Below are 17105 nucleotides of genomic sequence, written 5' to 3' on the forward strand. Positions count from 1 at the left end.
ACAAGTTTCCAAAATCCTCTTTCTTTCCAGGATCTACCCATGGCCCTTGAGTAGGGAGAAGAGGCAGTGAAATGAAAGACCTGTTTGCTCTGTGAAAGAGCTTGACAATGTGTTGAGAGAAAGTGATACTCGCTGCCTTCAGAGCATTCAGAAAGGCGTCCATTTATCTCTCTCTTTTCTTTTTTCACCCGTTCTTCTTCTAAGGAACCTCTGGTTGTAATCCCTCTCTGGGCTTTTTCACAGTAGTCTGATAATGTTAATATTTATCCTGGCTCAGAGATGAACTGACAGCATTGTGTTCTCTCCTCTCTCATTTTATCTCTGTACATCTATCAGGTGTTTCTGTATGACTTTAACTTCATCAACACCCAGCTTGGTGCAGTGACAGGTAAAATCACCCTCCACCACCCTCCACCTCTCTCACCTCCGGTGGTTTGTTTTCCCTGTTTGTTTTTATTATCTTATTAAAAGTCTAAAGATTTTAAGTTATAGGTGGTCAAGTTGTTTGGGAGTTTTGAGGGTAATTCTCAGACCAGTCCTTGCCCTGTATTAAAAAGCTGATTTCAGACTTTCAGCAGAAGGGCTGTGGGGACACAGAAGCAGATTTTTTTCCCCCAGGATTTCAGTCCTGGAAGAAAAGGACCCGTGAACTGATAGAGTTTTCTTCTACTGATGGTCAGTGTTCTGGAGCCTGACCATGCAGGTCAGTGAAGGGTTTGTGATGCCCTTGGAAAGAGATGCCTGTGGAATAACCACAGCCAGACATAATTTGTCATGGAAAACAATCAGAATTTCTCTCTCTGGAGTGTAGCACAAACAAGTGGGAAAGGGCAGCAATGAAGTTTCTTTGTATGGAATTAATGCCTGCCAACACTGGTTGAACACCTTTATTTATTCTTGAAGCCTCCTGCCTGGGAGTCAGATGGATACAAGGAGATCCTGGTTTGCATTTGTGTAAAAATGAGTTTATCTACCTTGAGTATGCCAAGTATGGCCAAGAAACAAGTGAGGAGGTATATAAACTCTGTAATGGCTAAAGTAATCCTGCACTTGCTATGAAGAACCTGACTGAAAACAATGGGAAGGTTTGCAGCCATCTGCAGTTCCCCAGTGACCTCTGCACTATCAATAATCCAACCTTATCCAGGCATGAGGGTGATGTGGGAGTGGGAAGTGTCCCTGAAGCCACCCATAAGAGGATAGATACCCAAAGTAACTTATTTCACCTCAAACTTTATTGATGAAGTGAGTAACCTCAGTGGAGACCATAGGTTAGGGTTTGCTGGCAATGAAATTTTGGAGATATTCTTTCTAATTTATTGCTGTAGGATTAGATCTAGCAATGTGTGACATTGCATTGACCAGGTGGAGCACCAGTTAATGTGGAGAATGGTTTTACATGCAAACACACCATCTTTCTAGGACCAAAGTTTTTCTTCACCAGTTGTACTCTATCCAGAGCTGAGATCATCTCAGTCTTCCAAACCTTCTCTTATATGATAAGACTGTCCTCACGTCTCCTCCAAAGTGCTATTTCTCCTCTAAGGAAGCTATAGATTACATAATTTCATCTTATTTTTATTCAGCTCTCGTCTTCAGTGGCAAATGAGAAAGTTTGAAGAACATGGAAGTGTTATGAAGATCTTCCTACAGAAAACATCAGAGGTAATTAAGACTGATGAGAGCTTTATTCCAAAAGCTGAACTCTTTCATCAACAGCTCCTAGGATTTTTCCTTCTTTCACATACAATCAGTTTTGAATATCTGTTTACCCCTGATTGAAAAAAACAAACAATCCTGTGTTGATCACCAGGTTTCTGTGGGAAAGGCAGGAAGTTCAGCATTGTCTGCATTCATAAAACAAAGGGAATGTGAAACCACCCTGTAGCTGCAGTGAGGTCAGATCCAGCAGCAGCAATAGAGATGGTGTGGTGTGATCACTAAGTGTTTATCATGGCAGCATCCCAATTCCCAGTGCTGCTTACTCCAAAGTCCCCCATTTTGGCAAGCTTTTAAAACTATGCTTATCACAATGATGTAAGAGTAAAAAAAACTCAGATCAACCAAGAATTTTTTGTTATGTGAGGAGTTCAAACTAAACACTAGCTTGTCACTGGATGACTGGTAATTATTACCAGTCATGTTAGCAGAGAGTCAGCTTATTTTCACTCTCCCATCCCAAGCATGGATTCACACCTGATCTGCTTTTTTACATCAAATTTCTGCAATTTTCTGTCTGTAAGTACTCCCCAGGACATTGAGCTGAGTTTTCTCACAGTCTGAACAAACTGAGCAAGAAGTTTTTGATGTGGCCACTCATTTCTCAATAACACAAACTGACAGAGTAGCTGAGCAGAACATCTGGAGATGTGAGTGCCAGGGTGGTCCTGAGAAGCCTTTCTCTCTCTTCTGATCCAGGAGCACTGGATCAGACCTTTCCAAACTGGGACAGAAGAGGATTTGACCAGGAATATCAAAGGGAACAAATATTTAAGGGAGGATGAAAGCACCAATAGCTCAAAGACCTTTTTTACAATCTATGCTGAAAGCAGCAAACTCCCAAGAAAATTCAAATCCTTACAATCAACTATGCCCTGCAGACTCACAAATGTGTGTTGTTTCACATGTCAGCACACCCACCTGAGTGCTCTTTGCCTCCCCATGAAACCATTGGGTCATGTAGACGGGTATCACTCTCTACCCAGATTCCACCAGGCTGTAGCAGGTTTGTCCTGGGAAATCACTGCTTCCAAATGATACCACAGCTGCAGCCACGCTAGGAAGTGCCAATCCTGCACTGCTCCAAATGAAAAAGAAAAAAATACTTATGTTAATGTCACAGAATAAAATTCATGTGCTCATAAATGATAATCAATTAATTAATTAATTTAATTACTTCTTTCGTTGTGCCCCAGACATGGGCACTTCACTGCCTGTGGAGCTCCTCCCATCATCTGGCCTGGCTCCTCTGAGTGAGCCTCCTCAGTTAAACCAACGGAGCTTTTCCCACTTCTTCCACTGGATCTGCAAAATATATGCAGATTTATACAGGCAAATGCTAAATACTCCGGGGGGAAGGAGTAAAATAGACATTAATCAGATATTAAAGGACTTGTGAGACAGGGAGAAATATACATTTGGGCATAGTTTAGGGTTGGTTTTGAATGTTATGTGTACCTATATACAATTACTGTGTGTATGTGTGTATTATTGTTCTGTTTTGAACAACTGGATTGGGTAGGATAAGAAGAAAAGAGGAAGAGGCAGGAGTTAAATGCCTAATAACACTAATGTTAGAGAACTGTGGCTAATTTGCAAATGGATACCACATGGAAACACGCTTCCTCTAATCTGTGTTGCTTTAAAAAGGGAAAAAAAAAAAAAAAAAAAAGAAGAGGAGGAGGAGGCTGAGGCTGGGGTTAGTGAGCTATCTGACAGTCTGAGTAGCTCATCTGCTTGCAGGGATTGGGTTGGGAGCAGATATTCCCAAGTGCCTCGAGTATCAAGTGCATTGGATATGGCTTTTGATCAGAAGGGCAGGGTGCTGCCTTCTCTTCCCCGGGGTGGCTCCCACTGGAGGCAGGTACCTCCTGCAAGGAGGGAGGGTTTGGTGGTGATGAGAGGAACAGAGCTGGCTTTGTGTGTTTACACCAGACCCTGGCCTTTCCCCTGCCTGTGTTCCTTGTAATTTCTGGAAATCAGAAATAAGCTGATGTGATTAGAGAAGAACAGATCTGGCTTAGTGCTCTTCAAGCTTAAAAAGGTGTTAAGGACTTGGCAAATTACAAATACAGAACTAATAGAGATCTTAAATAAGTATGGTTATCTAATTCCTTTACACTGAGAGACAAAAATGAAGGGTGGCATTACTGTGATTGATGGGCAGATAGCAGCCTGACCAGGAAGAAATAGCTGAGAGCTGAGGCATATCAAAAAAACATTTTACACCCAGGCCAGTCTTGATCTGGGTAAGGAAAGATGAGTTTTTGCTGGCTCTTAGCTTTGTTGATGGTTTGATACTGGTGACCCAGTGGAAGCAGAGTTTTTGTGGCATTGCTTCTCCTCAGGGAGGGGCCAGGCTTGGCTTTCTTTAGGTTACACTTTTTCTTTGTCCTTTTTATTTTTTTTTCTCCTTTTTTTCAATGCAATCTCAAAGTCATCTTGCATTAATTAGCCGTCATCTTAACGACACCGTTGCGTGTTAGACGAAGAGATATCTGAATTCAAATAAGACTTGACCCTAAGAAGGACCAGCTCCCTGGCTTTTTCTTCTCATCTCCTTAAATCTAAAAATTGCTAAGTGATCTCTGAGGCTCAGGCTTTCCTCGGAGATTAGTGTAAGAAAAGCCCCAACATCTGCAAAAGTGACTGCTTTTGACAACCGTACAGATATCTTAAAGAGCAGGAATTTCCCTAATAAAACCCCTTAAAATAAGTCTTCTTAAGATTTCTTAATGCCACAGTGATCAGTTTGCATGTTTCAGAAATTCAAGAATTTTTTATCTGCTTTGGAAAGTTATGAAAAAAAAATGAAGCAGGTTTATTTAAAGGGGAGAAGTATTTGAGATGCAGGAGAGACGGGGTAGAAAAGCTTAGGAACTGGTGATAAAACCATAAATTGTATAGCTCAGGGAATTTGTGGACTGACTAAAAATGACAAAGCAAAGCAGCCCAAGTTGGTCATCAGAATAATAACAAAGAGGACTTTTACCAAGGGGAAAAAAAAAAAAAAAAAAAGCACGTGGACCCTGTGGCATTCCATAGGCAATTTAAATAGCTTAATTCAGCATTGTTGTGATAGCCATATGCCTGATAGCCTGTGGGCCAGATCCTCTGCTGGTGTAAAGCCGAGGCTTTTCCACCTATTCAGCAAAGCATCCCTGATAGAGGCAGTGTTTAGGCATCTGCTGAAATGTGAGTGCTTACATCCCAGCAGACACTGGGAGCTCAGAGCCCGAGGAAGCTGCTCTGGCACAGGCAGATGTTTAAATCAGTGTATCTGCAGCTGGGATGTGAGCCCCTCACACAAATTTACCGTGTGTTTCTGAACTCTTGGATGCTGGCACAGAAGGCTGGGCTGCCTGTGAGATGCCAAAGCACAGAGAGATGCTGCTGGGTGTCTCTGTAGGCTTCTGGGGCTCCATCCTGCCCTCCTTTCCCTGCCTGGAGTGAACTCCTGCATCTGCAGCGTGTGGGGGCTATTGGGGCTGTGTGTGTACAGTGGGCTGGGCTGGGCTGCTGGTGCATCCAGGGGTAAAATTCACCCCTGTGCTGGGCTGAGCGTGGCAGAGGAGCCCCAGAGAGAGCTGTGAGCACCTGTGTGTGCAGGGCCTGCAGCCCGTGGTGGATCCACACCAGCATCCTTGAGGCTGCCTCCTTGAACTGAGTTTCAGTGAAAATGTCCCACTGGGAGCAGGATCACTAGAAAATTTAGAGGGGATTTTTTGGTCAGGTCCTCTGCTGTTGTTTCTTTTTTCTTCTTTTTTTGCCAGTTTGTGGGTCTCCAATAGGGACAGAAATGCAGTTGTCTGAATTTCTGATGCCCTCCTGCTTGCCTGCTCATGTACTTCATCCCCATAGAAATGAGTAGGTTTCAGCTCCAGATATTCCCATTTAACATTTTGTTTACTTCCATTTTGATTTCATGTCCTAGAAGGATCCAAAGGAATCCAGGCAAGGCATGAGCATTCACCCTGGTGGTTTCTGTAGCAGTGAGCATGAAGGATAAAATGGAATTTTATCAGGCATAAACTATCCAGGGGTACAGGTTTAATTTGCACAAGGAGGATGCTGATGATCTGTGTCTCCTGGTCCACAGGCCTGTGATTGACAGGGTGGAGGAACTATTGGGGTACAGCACAGATTTTTGTGCAAGATGGATGGATGCAGGTCCAGAATATTTGAGGACATATCCCGTTCACCCCATGTGCTGTGGGATAGGGCAACATAAAGCAACAGGAAGCAACATATGAAACCCCACAGAGATTTTTTTCCTCCTTTCCCTTCATGGGACACTTTCCAGCTCTACTTGAGAGCAGAGGGACATACTGGAATTACAGAATAACCCACTGAAACCAAGAAATCTGGTGCATGCCCAGCCCTAGCAAAGGTGGAGCAGGAAACAGATCAGGGATTAGAGCCACGAAGGGCCATAGGTTCACAATTACCATGTTAAGCCCTTCAGTCCAGCTGTAAAGCCTCCCAACCACTACCCAGCTCCTGCTTGACCTTGGGTGCCCCTTAAATCTTTTTGGTGTGCTGGTTTGCAATGCTAAAATTCCCAGGTGCTGAGAGATGGGGCTGCTCCTGGGAGCACCCCTGTCATGCCTGGCTGAGCAGCTCAGTGCCCCTTATCTGCTCCTTGAGGTGCTTCTCAGCCTTCCTCACCCACAAAGTCCAGCTGAGGAGAACTCCCAAAGAGGCAAACAAAGTGCAAACAGTGATGGTGGTGGTAGGGATCAGAGAGGCTGCTGGAAAACCTTGTGGCTGCCATTTTTATCCTCTTTATTTGTGTGCCTTTGCTCTGGTCCAGCAAATTGGCAAACAATTTTAAGAAGTGCTATAGGTTAGAGAAGAGAATATCTCATTTGGAAGGGACCTACAATGACCATGTATTTCAGCTGTCTGACCAAGTCAGGGCTGACTAAAATTTAAAGTAAATCCTAGAGTTAAGGTTATCCTAGAGCTGAATACATGAGTGCCTGTAGGTGGGAGATATTGGGTCAAATCCCCTCAGACAGGGGTGTAAATAAATACCTTGAGGGAGTGTAACATGAAGAAGTGTAATGTGATGTTGCAGGATCAGCCTTAGGATTCTGAAATATTTGCTTGGAAACTTAATAATTTTTCTCATGAAACGTGAGGATTTGGGGTCATTTGTTTGTGTGGAGCTGTTTTGGTTTGGTTGGTGGTTTTTTGTGGTTTTTTTTTTTTTTTTGTTTGGTTTGGTTTGTTGGTTTTTTGAGAAGGAAAAGCAGGACATTTTGTTAATGGGAGCATCTCAGATTGCAAGCCTCAGAGGGGAAAAACAGATCTGGCAAATTCTCTTCTCAAGCTCTCTGTGTTTCAGTTTCTTCACCTGTGAAATGGGCACCAGGTTGCTTAGACTGCCTCTTCCACCATGCCCCTGTCAGCTCCAACGTGACATAGAAGGTGCAAATTAGGACTCAGGTGTCTTATCCCTATGCAGCAGTATCAAAAATATTGCTCTGAGTGAGAAAAATTGTGCCACCATAAGGAGAGTTTTATTTAGGACACTGCAGATCCGGATTTGCTGCCAGCAGCCTAAAACTAACAGGAACTTGGAGTGGGGGGAAAAAAAAAAAATCCTTTCTGGTTTTATATCTCAATCAAGAAGAACTGTCCTTTTTAATTCAAATGCCGGGGTCTAGAGTTGTTTTCCCTGCAGATGCCGTGTTGTATTGGGAATATCAGGAGCTGCCAATTGCAATAACAGTTCCTAATTCCAAATTAATTCAGTGTAAATGAACTGTCAAGAGAAGATTGATTTGTTTTGGTAATTGCCCTGATGCAGGCTGCTGGGTGACAGCAGGAAAGAGCAAAGAAGGGAGCTTTGGCAGGTCTGGCTGAGCCTAAGGGTGGATTGAGGAGACGGAAACCTAGCTGCAAATATCATCTGTCAGGACCACTGCTGAGCCCGATGCTTTTTTCCAGCCTTCAACTATGACTTCAGGAATGAAGCCAACGCTGCAAAACGCTCCTTGGGTTGAAGACATGGGTGTGTTCAGCAATTAGGAAAGGTGGGGGGAATAAAGAGACCCCTCCAAGGTGTGCTGGGTGTCCAGTCCCACCCCTGCTGCCCTGGTGGGTCACCAGCCCTCACCTCCTCTGTGGGGGACAAGGGCTGAAAACCAGGGACACTGGGCCAGGTGAAGGCCTGATACGGTGTGCCATGCCACGTGGGACTTTTCTGAGACAGAAATGGGGCTCCCTGAGCAGCTCCATGTGGATGTGTCCCCTGCCACTGCAGTGTGTGGGATGATCCCCACACAGACCTGCAGCGAGCCCATGCTGATGCTGAAGGGCCCACTCAAATGAGGTATTTAAGCAAGAAATTCAATGTTACACTCCCAGGAGCGAGGGAAAAGGCTGACCAGCCCAGCACATCAGAAAGCAATGCTGTCTGCAACCCAAAAACAGACTTTGGAGGGTAGGCCTGTGGCACTGGCTAGTCCAGCAATGTGTAGGTGCCTCAAAAGGAACAATGAAAATTGATTTTTAATCCATATTACAGATAAATATATAAACTTATAAAAAAATTACTCCATAGATACAGCATTCAGGCTATTACTGCAGCCTGTAAAACAGCAAGGCAAGAAAACTCCCAGAGCAAATGACACAGTAAACTCCTAAATGTTAATGGAGTTGCTTGCTAAAGAACTGCCAAACAAACTAGCTTTTGCTCTCTGTATTTTTGGGGTTTGTTTTCCTGCGTGTGCTTAAATTCCCTGATCAATACAGGTGCTGTGTGACTGAATTGCTAATGGAGTCTGTAGATTAGTTTATCAATAGCATTTAAATACTTTTCACACTTGCAGTAGATTTTGAATTATTTATTTGTTTCTGGTCAATTGCTTATGATCTCATTAGCATTTGTCTGCAAAGTGATACTAGACATGCTGGAATACTTTAAAGATTTCATGGCTCTGCAACTTTGTCTGGGAGAAGGAGGTGCCAGGGCTTAAACTCACAAAAATCCTACAATGCTCCTTTTTAAGGCAAGGGCTCTGCTTGCAGGAGGGGAACACTCAAAATCTGCTTTTTGATTGGGAAGGATGGAGGCAAGCTTGTAAGCAGACTGCTGCCCTGGAAAGTTCATCCTTCAGAGTGATTCCTGAAAATGTGACAAAAGAACACTGCCACATTCATTCTGAATTTTGGGCACAGAACATTTCAGGGATATGTCTGGGACCCCACAGGAACCCTATAGACAAGCTAGAACATGAACTGAAGCCTCTTGAGTCCTTTTCTCTAGTCTTCATAACAAATCCATTCATCTTCCTAATTACAAGAGTCACAAATATGCTAAACAATCTCATTTCATATGTTTTGTTATTCTGATTTGATGGAGGAGGGGTTGCCTTGTCCTGACAGACCTTACATTTGTCTTTTTGTCTTTTGATATGTCACATGTAGGCTCCACACTAAGCTCGTAACAAGACGCAAAAGGGGAGGGCTCGTGCCTTAAAAACACTGGGAGTATATGATTTATAAGTGTTATTAGTGTACTTTAAGAAGGGGAGAGCAGATTAAATGTAAAGCCAAGCTTGAGACCAGGAAAAGACAGCAGAAATGTCGATTGAAGAAGGTTGTGGAAGGAGGAGGCTGTTTGACCCTCAGTGACGGCCTGCAATGTCCCAGTATAAATTCACAAACAAGATGAAAGCTGTGGACCAAAATCAGGACTTTCTACCTTGGGTTGAAAGAGGAGCACCCAGGAAGTCTGAAGCAAGACTAGGAAAATAAGGTCTCCTTCTGGGAATCACCATGCCATGACTGCTCTTGGGTGGGCTCTCACCACCAAAACCTCCAAGATCTTCCTCACCTCTCACAGAGGCATCCACAGGACTTTTTCTTCTGGATTTACTGCCAGTCCTCCCACTTTGAGGTCTAATCACATACTAATGGCACATCCCATCATGCTGAGCTGTTGCCAATTTTAGAGACATTGGCAGCACTATAGAGAGACTTTGCCAAATTTTCAGCTGCAGAGCCTCTTCTGAAGTGGCCTGTATGATTCACCTTAACCAGCTGCTAAGAGGGAAGGAAACAAAGCCCAGACCTGTGTTTTCTGAGCAGCTCTGAACACTACAAACATGATGGAGAGCCCTGTTTTGGTGTCAGGACACTTTTTTTTTTAGATAAAATGAGACTATCTATTTATTCCTAAGTATAACTATAGCTAAGGAGTCGGCCAGGACCACAAATCAGTGTCAAATGTCATTCCTAGTCGTGTAGTCATCAGCAGATGTAATCTGTTTCCTTTTCCCTTCAATATCTGCTTGATTTTTTCCCTGCTTAAGGCAAAGTGTGCAGGTATGGAAGGATTTCTATGCTCTTTGGCCGTTCTGGTGGAATAACCAGGACTGTAAATTAAATCCACTGGAAATCTGGTGGACATCAGTCCTGGAGAGTGAGAAGAAAGAGGAATTCATTGTCTTCTTCTGAACTTGGCTGCCCTGTAGATTCACTGTCCCTTCTCCCTTGCAGCCGAGCACTTTTATGGGAGGAAGAGACAGGACAACCTCGTGAGTCTCATGAGCCACCCACCTTGTGAACAAGTGAAGCTGATTCAGAATGACCCATTATGTCCCTGTAGGATGCCCCCAGTTTCCCTGAGGACTGCCCCTGGGATTTGCAGATGTGAACTGCCACGAGTGCCGTGCACCTTCGGCAGAGAGAGAACTCCAGAAGCAGTTTGGTGGCAGCCAGGGACACCTCACAAAAAAGAGGACAGAGCCCCACTGAACCCCCTGGGGAAGGTCTGGCAGAGCAGTCACAAAGACATCTGAATACTGTGTGACAAATACAGTGTTTTTTTTGGCAGATGCACATATTTTCTCCCCCCGACAGGCTCTGGGGCCATGCAGGACACTGAGTCAACTGGATCACAGATACAACACTTTTTCCTTTCTTTCCTTTGTGTCTTCTTTTCTTCCCCTTCTCTTTCTTTTTCTTTTTCAGTTCAGCCTAAATAATGATCTAGGACAGCACTGTCTCTTTAAAGGTGGCCTTTTTAACTGCAACCTAATCTTCTTCTATCCACTTGGACCTTGGATTTAAAAAATTTCACCAATCCGGATTTCCAAATCCTTGCAGATTCTGAGGGGGCTTGTTTATGGAAGTATCCTTTAGAAAACGGCTTAGACTTTAAGATGAGGAAACGCAGGGAGCTAATGTGAAGATTTAGGACTTTCTAGGAAGCTTGCAGTGCCTAAGCCCTGCTTGCTTGAGCAGTCTGAAGGTCCTTTTGCAGACTAAGAGGGATTAATACCCCTTTAACCAGCGGGGCTATGCACACATTCATAAATATACCATCTCTCTCTAATCGCTTCGCTCCCTAATCCACAATGATTTCTTAGGAATTATCATTTTATCTCAGCTAAATAAGCACATTCCTTGTGCTTTCCTGTAGAAAAATAAAATATTTCAGAAGATTTTCTTTTCAGCTGTGGTGCCATGAAAACCAAGCTTTTATTTAAGACCTTTGGTAAATAAAGGAAACTTTGTTTATTTGCTTCTCTAGAGAAGGGCGACCGGTCACATCCGCCCAGCATCTGCCTGCTGATCCACCCACTCCCTGTCCCAGTGACTCCCCCAGGGTCAGGATCAGGATTATTTGTTTGCCCAACACCTTGTGAAGTGACAACTCCTCTCTGTAATCACAAGACTCAGGTGGAAAAGGTTTTGGCAAATTACAGCTAATACCAAGGTGGTTATGTTGAAAGAGACCATTTTTGAGAATCCCATATAGTTTTTCATGTTTATTTTGTAGATCTTTCTCTACCTCTTTTGCTTTTCAGGTTTAGTGGCATTTTATATCATGTTTATTTTTTGCATTTTACTTGCCCAAGTTCAGCTACCTTACACAGGACTATCAGTTTTGATTTTGGGGAGCATCATCTTTTTTTTTAAAATTTTTTTTTGCAACATACCACTCTGGGTTCTCATGCAGAAATATCCTGCTGGCTGTAAGTACAGCTGGTTGCATGGGGTTGATCTTGGGGCAGGGAGGAACTACGAGTAATAAGGAATCTGACTTCTAATGGCATTTTAAAAAGAAAAGAAAATAGTCCTTTCTATTGCTAAGAATATTGCACAGAAGTGAGTATTCCTTTGGTAAATCACTCCCCACTTAGGCTTTGGTTTCTAAAATCACTTTCAAATCCAGAAATGAGTTCAGGCAAATTCCAGCTGAAGTGAAACACTCAGCTCTGGGAAAGCTTTGAGTTTAATATAAAAAAAAAGCCTCTGAATTTCCTCTATTTCTAATTCTTACTCAGTTAAACTCTGGTCTTCTATCACAAAAAATGCACATAACCTTGAGAATCAGTACAGCTGTGCTGCATGGGGAGCTCCAGCACCTATAGGTTTCAATGCTCACAGTTCAAAAAAATTATAATAAAATATTTATTCTGGAACAGTTTATTCTTTTAAATAGGATTAATAGGGACAATATGAAAAGACTGTTGTAGAAAATAAAAAACTGTTTTGTAGCAGTTCTGTTTGTTTAACATAAGTATTTCAAAAATAATTTGGGATGTGAATTAAAAAATACATCTCTTCCCTTATAGATATAATAATGATAAATGAAGAATTAGAGCTATCTCCAAGTATTTCCAGACTTCAGAGGTATTTGAATTTGTGTTTTCTTTTATGTCTCTCTCTACTGAGACCATTCAATTTAATAAGAAGTGAAATAGTGTAACAAATCTGCTGCAGCCTTTTATTACTTACAGTCCCTATGGGCTTTATATTTCTTCTTGTCCCTTGCCCCTTCCCCATGCACTTTGAGGTCTGAAGAGAAATACAGAAGCCATGACATGAAAATATGGATGGCCTACAATGAAACCTTTGTTTTAGCAGGCGTGTTTGCAGTGAGCACCCCAGGCTGCTGACCATGCTCCCCTCAGGGTGCAGAAGGCTGACCCTGACCAAGAAGATGTGGGAGAGTCTCACTCTCCCTCTTTGCAGGAGATCCTTCAGGATTTGTTGTGCCTGCAGCTGTGCTCAGTGTAGATCTGGCTTCTGCCCACCCTGACCTGCACGTGGGGACCTGGATTTGTATCCCAGGTGAGTTCAGGGGTGGGGCTGACAGAGCTCAAGTGAAGGTGTGTGATGGCTACCAAATGAAGTCTGCTCCCATAGCAAGGCCATTCTTTGTGGAAAGGTGCCTCCAGTTGTTTTTGGAGGGTGTTTCCCCAACCACAGCTCTGCTCCACAGCACCTGCCATGGTCTTTTGCTGCAGCTGGAAGTTCTTCAAAGCATCCAGACCAGCAGAAGGCAAATATTCCTGGCTCTGGCTTCTAACCTGTGTTTTCCTGCTGATTCTAGTGGGTTCCCACGTGGTACTAAAGGACTTGGAGCCCTTCTAGCAGGGGGATGTTTCCAGTGTTATTTCCTAAAGCCTTCTTGCAACAACAGAAATATCCACCATGTTCCAAAGACGCTCAGTTAAACCTGAGATTGATCTGATTTAAGGGGGATCTCTACCTGGGCTGAGGTCCAGGCTTCACATCTCTCCATACAATGCTCTGCCCTAATGCTCATTAAAAGCCTGAAAGTGGCTGGGAGGATTAGCTAATGGGTAATTTAAATGGGTCATTTCATAGGAAATGTGTATGATAGGGGAACTTGAAGCCTCGCTTCAACCCTGCAGCTTTGTCATGTCTCTGTGCGTCCCTTTGTGCCCTTGCCATATGTCTCTTTGCTACTTTTCCTGTTCTCATCTTCCACCCCATCAATTGCAGAGCTCTCTTTCTTTGTATTCTCAGGCAGTCTCAGCTAAAGCCCATTTTTGTCAATGGGAGTAATAGACTAGGCCTTCAAACTCCACCTGACAATGAATCTGCCCCACATGGAAACAGAGAAAAAAGATAAGTCCAGGAAAGAGAGCTTTATATATGTCTGGACATACATACACAGATTTATTTTTTCATTTCTTATCTTAGTGTTTCTCTTTAAGCTGAAAGATCTAAAGGATAGTAAATTTGTTATAGTGAGCCTAGGAAAGTGGATATATAAAGGCTGCTAATGACAAGCATATTTACTGCAGCCCCTGGACTTAATAATCCTCATTAGAGCTGGAAAAACAAACATATTATGCCTTAAACTGTAAGAATGTCTTCTAATGGAATTTGAGGAATTAAAACATGGAACCGAGGTTTATCAGCCTGTTGCTAGGAGAGCTGCGGTCTGTGTTTACTTAGGGAATCATCATCAATAATCCCTTAATCTAATAGCAAAATATAGGAAGCTGCTGCACTGGAATGACCCTATTGGATGTGAGCAGTAAGCAACAGAAGAGAGCTGAGGGGTTACCCAATAGCAGCTGTTGAGCTGTATCCAGGAGAAGGCCATGTGTGCAGGCACCTTGGAAGCGTATGAGGAGACTTTTTGTCACCAAATGAGCCTCAGCAGAACAACCAACCATGCAGTGGGATTTCCCCAGGAACAAAAGGATCTAAATGCACTGGAATGGATGTACAGTATCAGGCCAAACACCCTCTGGAAACAGTATTGACCCTATTTCTAAAACCACCCAAAAGGGAGGGTACGTGGAAGAATGGGGAACACTTATCCAGAATACTCTCTGTCACTCTGTCATTCAGACATAGAGAGCCAGCAGTGGTATCTTGGAATGGAGCATCTCTTTTTTTTTTCATAAATTTGTTCAGTTGCATTTTGAAGTAAAATAAAAACATCCAAACCATCACTTATTGTGGAGTTCCTCAATGTATTTACAAGCTCTGGCTGTGTTTAGTTTGGATCCCTGTTTGTTGGTGTCATTAGATTATGTCTACTTCTTGTACTGGAAGAGACAGGGAGCAAACATCCTTTATTTGCTGTCTCTGAGCTTCCTGGCACTTTGTAGATATACAAGTGCAATTTCAGATGCCTTCCCAGGAACATATGAGTGCAAGGAATTCCCTGAATCTTACATAATTTTGTTTCCATCTCTGTGAAAGGTCTAAATAGTGAGCTGGCAACTGAGACACCTAAGCAAAGAATGGTGTAAAAATGGTGCAATCATTTGAATTCACATTTGAAATAGTGTAAACCTTGGTGAATTTTGATGAGTGGATAACACACAGGGGTGTTTGTGTGCATGCCAAAGGGAAAGGGGCAGAGTGCTGTAGTGAATTTCCACTTAACCCATTGGACAGTTGGCAGTCTTTTTTGAGCAAGCACAACATAGCAAAAAAGGACTTCCAAAACTGTCTGCACCAGTCCACAAGTGTTTCTGATAACCTTTTTGCTGATAAAGTCCTCTGAAGAACTGTTCTGGCAGCAAAGCCAGAGACTTCAGTTTCTTTTCATAAGACAGTCCAGAAAGGTGAAGGCTCTGTTTCAAGGTGAACATACTGGCCCTGGGTCAAATCCCTCATAAATCACTGTCTAACTCTTCCATCACCCATCCAGTGCCTAGGATGAGCATTGTGATTTACTGCTTAATTCAGAACTCCATCCAAAGTCAATTGAAGTCAGGAGGTTGACATCAAGAAGTTCAGCTCCTAAGGCTGTTTAGGCAGGACTTATTGAAGGAGGGACTTATAGACATGAACCTTCTGTTGCCCTTTTCCATTATTTTTTATTTTGATCTATGTCTCTATGTTTCTCTCTCCCATCCCACTCCTGGATTTCTCATGTCCTCAGTGACTCCAAAGTCTGCAAAGCTGTCACTGTCAAAGTTTTTGTTGTCCCATGAGAGAGGGGACAGACTGGCAGGAAATTCCCACAGGAAGGGGTGAGGTGGATAGGGGATATTCTCCTTCTGCTGAAGCTGACTTGAGCTGAATCTGGCCTGACAAAGATCCAAGGTTTCAACTTGTGTACCTGACATCTACATTTCCTGCCCAAGTGGGGGAACTCATTACAGCTGTTGTCTTTAATATTCATCCTTTCCCCAGTGAGAGGAGTCGAAGATCACATCACCCAGTCTCAGTCTACTACACCCTTCCCCAGCTCCTGGGATAATTCAAGGTCCATTTTTCTATCTTGTCCCTGAGGTGAGACCCTCCAAGCCTCTGGGGTTATGAATAAACCCCCAGCACTTCAGGGCCCCAGACAGCACCAGGAGGTTATCCTGTGTGGGAGAGACAAATTGACAAAAACTGGGATATTTTGATGATGTCCCCAGAAAAAGTCAAGCTGTTTTTCAAAGAACAGCCAGGATAAGTATGCAGAAAGTTTTTTTTTTTAACCATAAAGGGTTTGATGTTCTTCTCAATGCCTTCAGCAACATCCTCAGCTTTCAGGGGAACCACACATTTTGGTCCTACCAAAGGATAGCCAGCAGCCTTGCTTCTTCCAGGACAGAGACCTGGATGGGGCTTTAGGAATCTGCCTGGACCTACTGGGTCCTCGGTGCTGGGAACCCCTGTTACACCATGAACTCTGAAGCCTGTTTAGCAGGTGAGATCACTACCACACTACCACTCACCTGTGTGGGGTCTGGGATGTTGAATACAGTCCCAGCCTCTCTCTCCTGAAAGAACTTCCAAAGTCCTTTTTCTCTACCAGGCTGCCTGTTTTCCATAAATTTGCAGAAACTTCCCAGCTGTCTAAGGAAAAGCACCTCTTGGAGACCTCAGTGGTTGACATTGCCAAGGGATTCAGGAGGGGTTTTGGGGAAGGAAAATGGGGAAGGAGCTGAGAAGAACACAGATGGATATACACACACACACATATATTGGCTGATTGCATTGATCTCTTTTTCAGGAAATCATGGGAAGTTGTGACTACAGCAACACACTAGCTTCCATGGGCATCCCACAGAGCCCACTGCAGTGAGGAGAACAGCCCCATCTGCTTGCAGATGAGAGGAAACAAACACAGATAATCTCAAGGTTCATCCAGCTTTCCTGCTCCCCTCAGTTAATCCCCCACCAACAGCATTGCCCATGGAACCACCAGGCTCCAGCCACCTCTGGATGCTGCCAGCCCACTGGGGAAGCAGCAGCCAATCCAGAGCTGGCTCTTCTCCTGTCCCAAAGCAACCTCCCATGCAAATTTCTGGGGGAGGGACCCCCATCCCATTGGCCCCTGGCAAGCACAGGCTGTTTGGTCCATGTCTGGTTCCACACAGTCTGGCAGGAGACAAGGACAGCCAGAGTAGGGATGAGCCCTGGTGGCCTCTGTTCTGACCATATGGCTACATGAATCTTGTCTAACAGTGATTTTCCTTAAATGCAATCCTTTAAGGTGTTAAATCTTGCTTTAACTTATTTGGCTGATCCAACTTAGATCAGATTATGTTTGTATTTATTGGGATTTATGGATGTATGATTGCCTCTGAGCCCATATGGACAGCTAATTTGTCAATTAGAGCAATGTTGATCATTGCAGAAGCATGGCAGTGGCT

At 43.6% G+C, this 17105-nt stretch overlaps 1 long non-coding RNA gene across 1 annotated transcript; it reads left to right on the forward strand.

The window, feature by feature from the left end:
- Positions 1 to 320: 320 nt before the first annotated feature.
- Positions 321 to 16742, forward strand: LOC117244796. The gene is made up of 3 exons (XR_004498556.1): positions 321 to 388; positions 1587 to 1665; positions 16463 to 16742. It is a non-coding gene; the product is annotated as an uncharacterized LOC117244796 (long non-coding RNA).
- Positions 16743 to 17105: the final 363 nt, after the last annotated feature.

This window comes from Parus major, chromosome 8 (genome assembly GCF_001522545.3).
Source record: "Parus major isolate Abel chromosome 8, Parus_major1.1, whole genome shotgun sequence".
Classification (NCBI taxonomy): Eukaryota; Metazoa; Chordata; class Aves; order Passeriformes; family Paridae; genus Parus; species Parus major.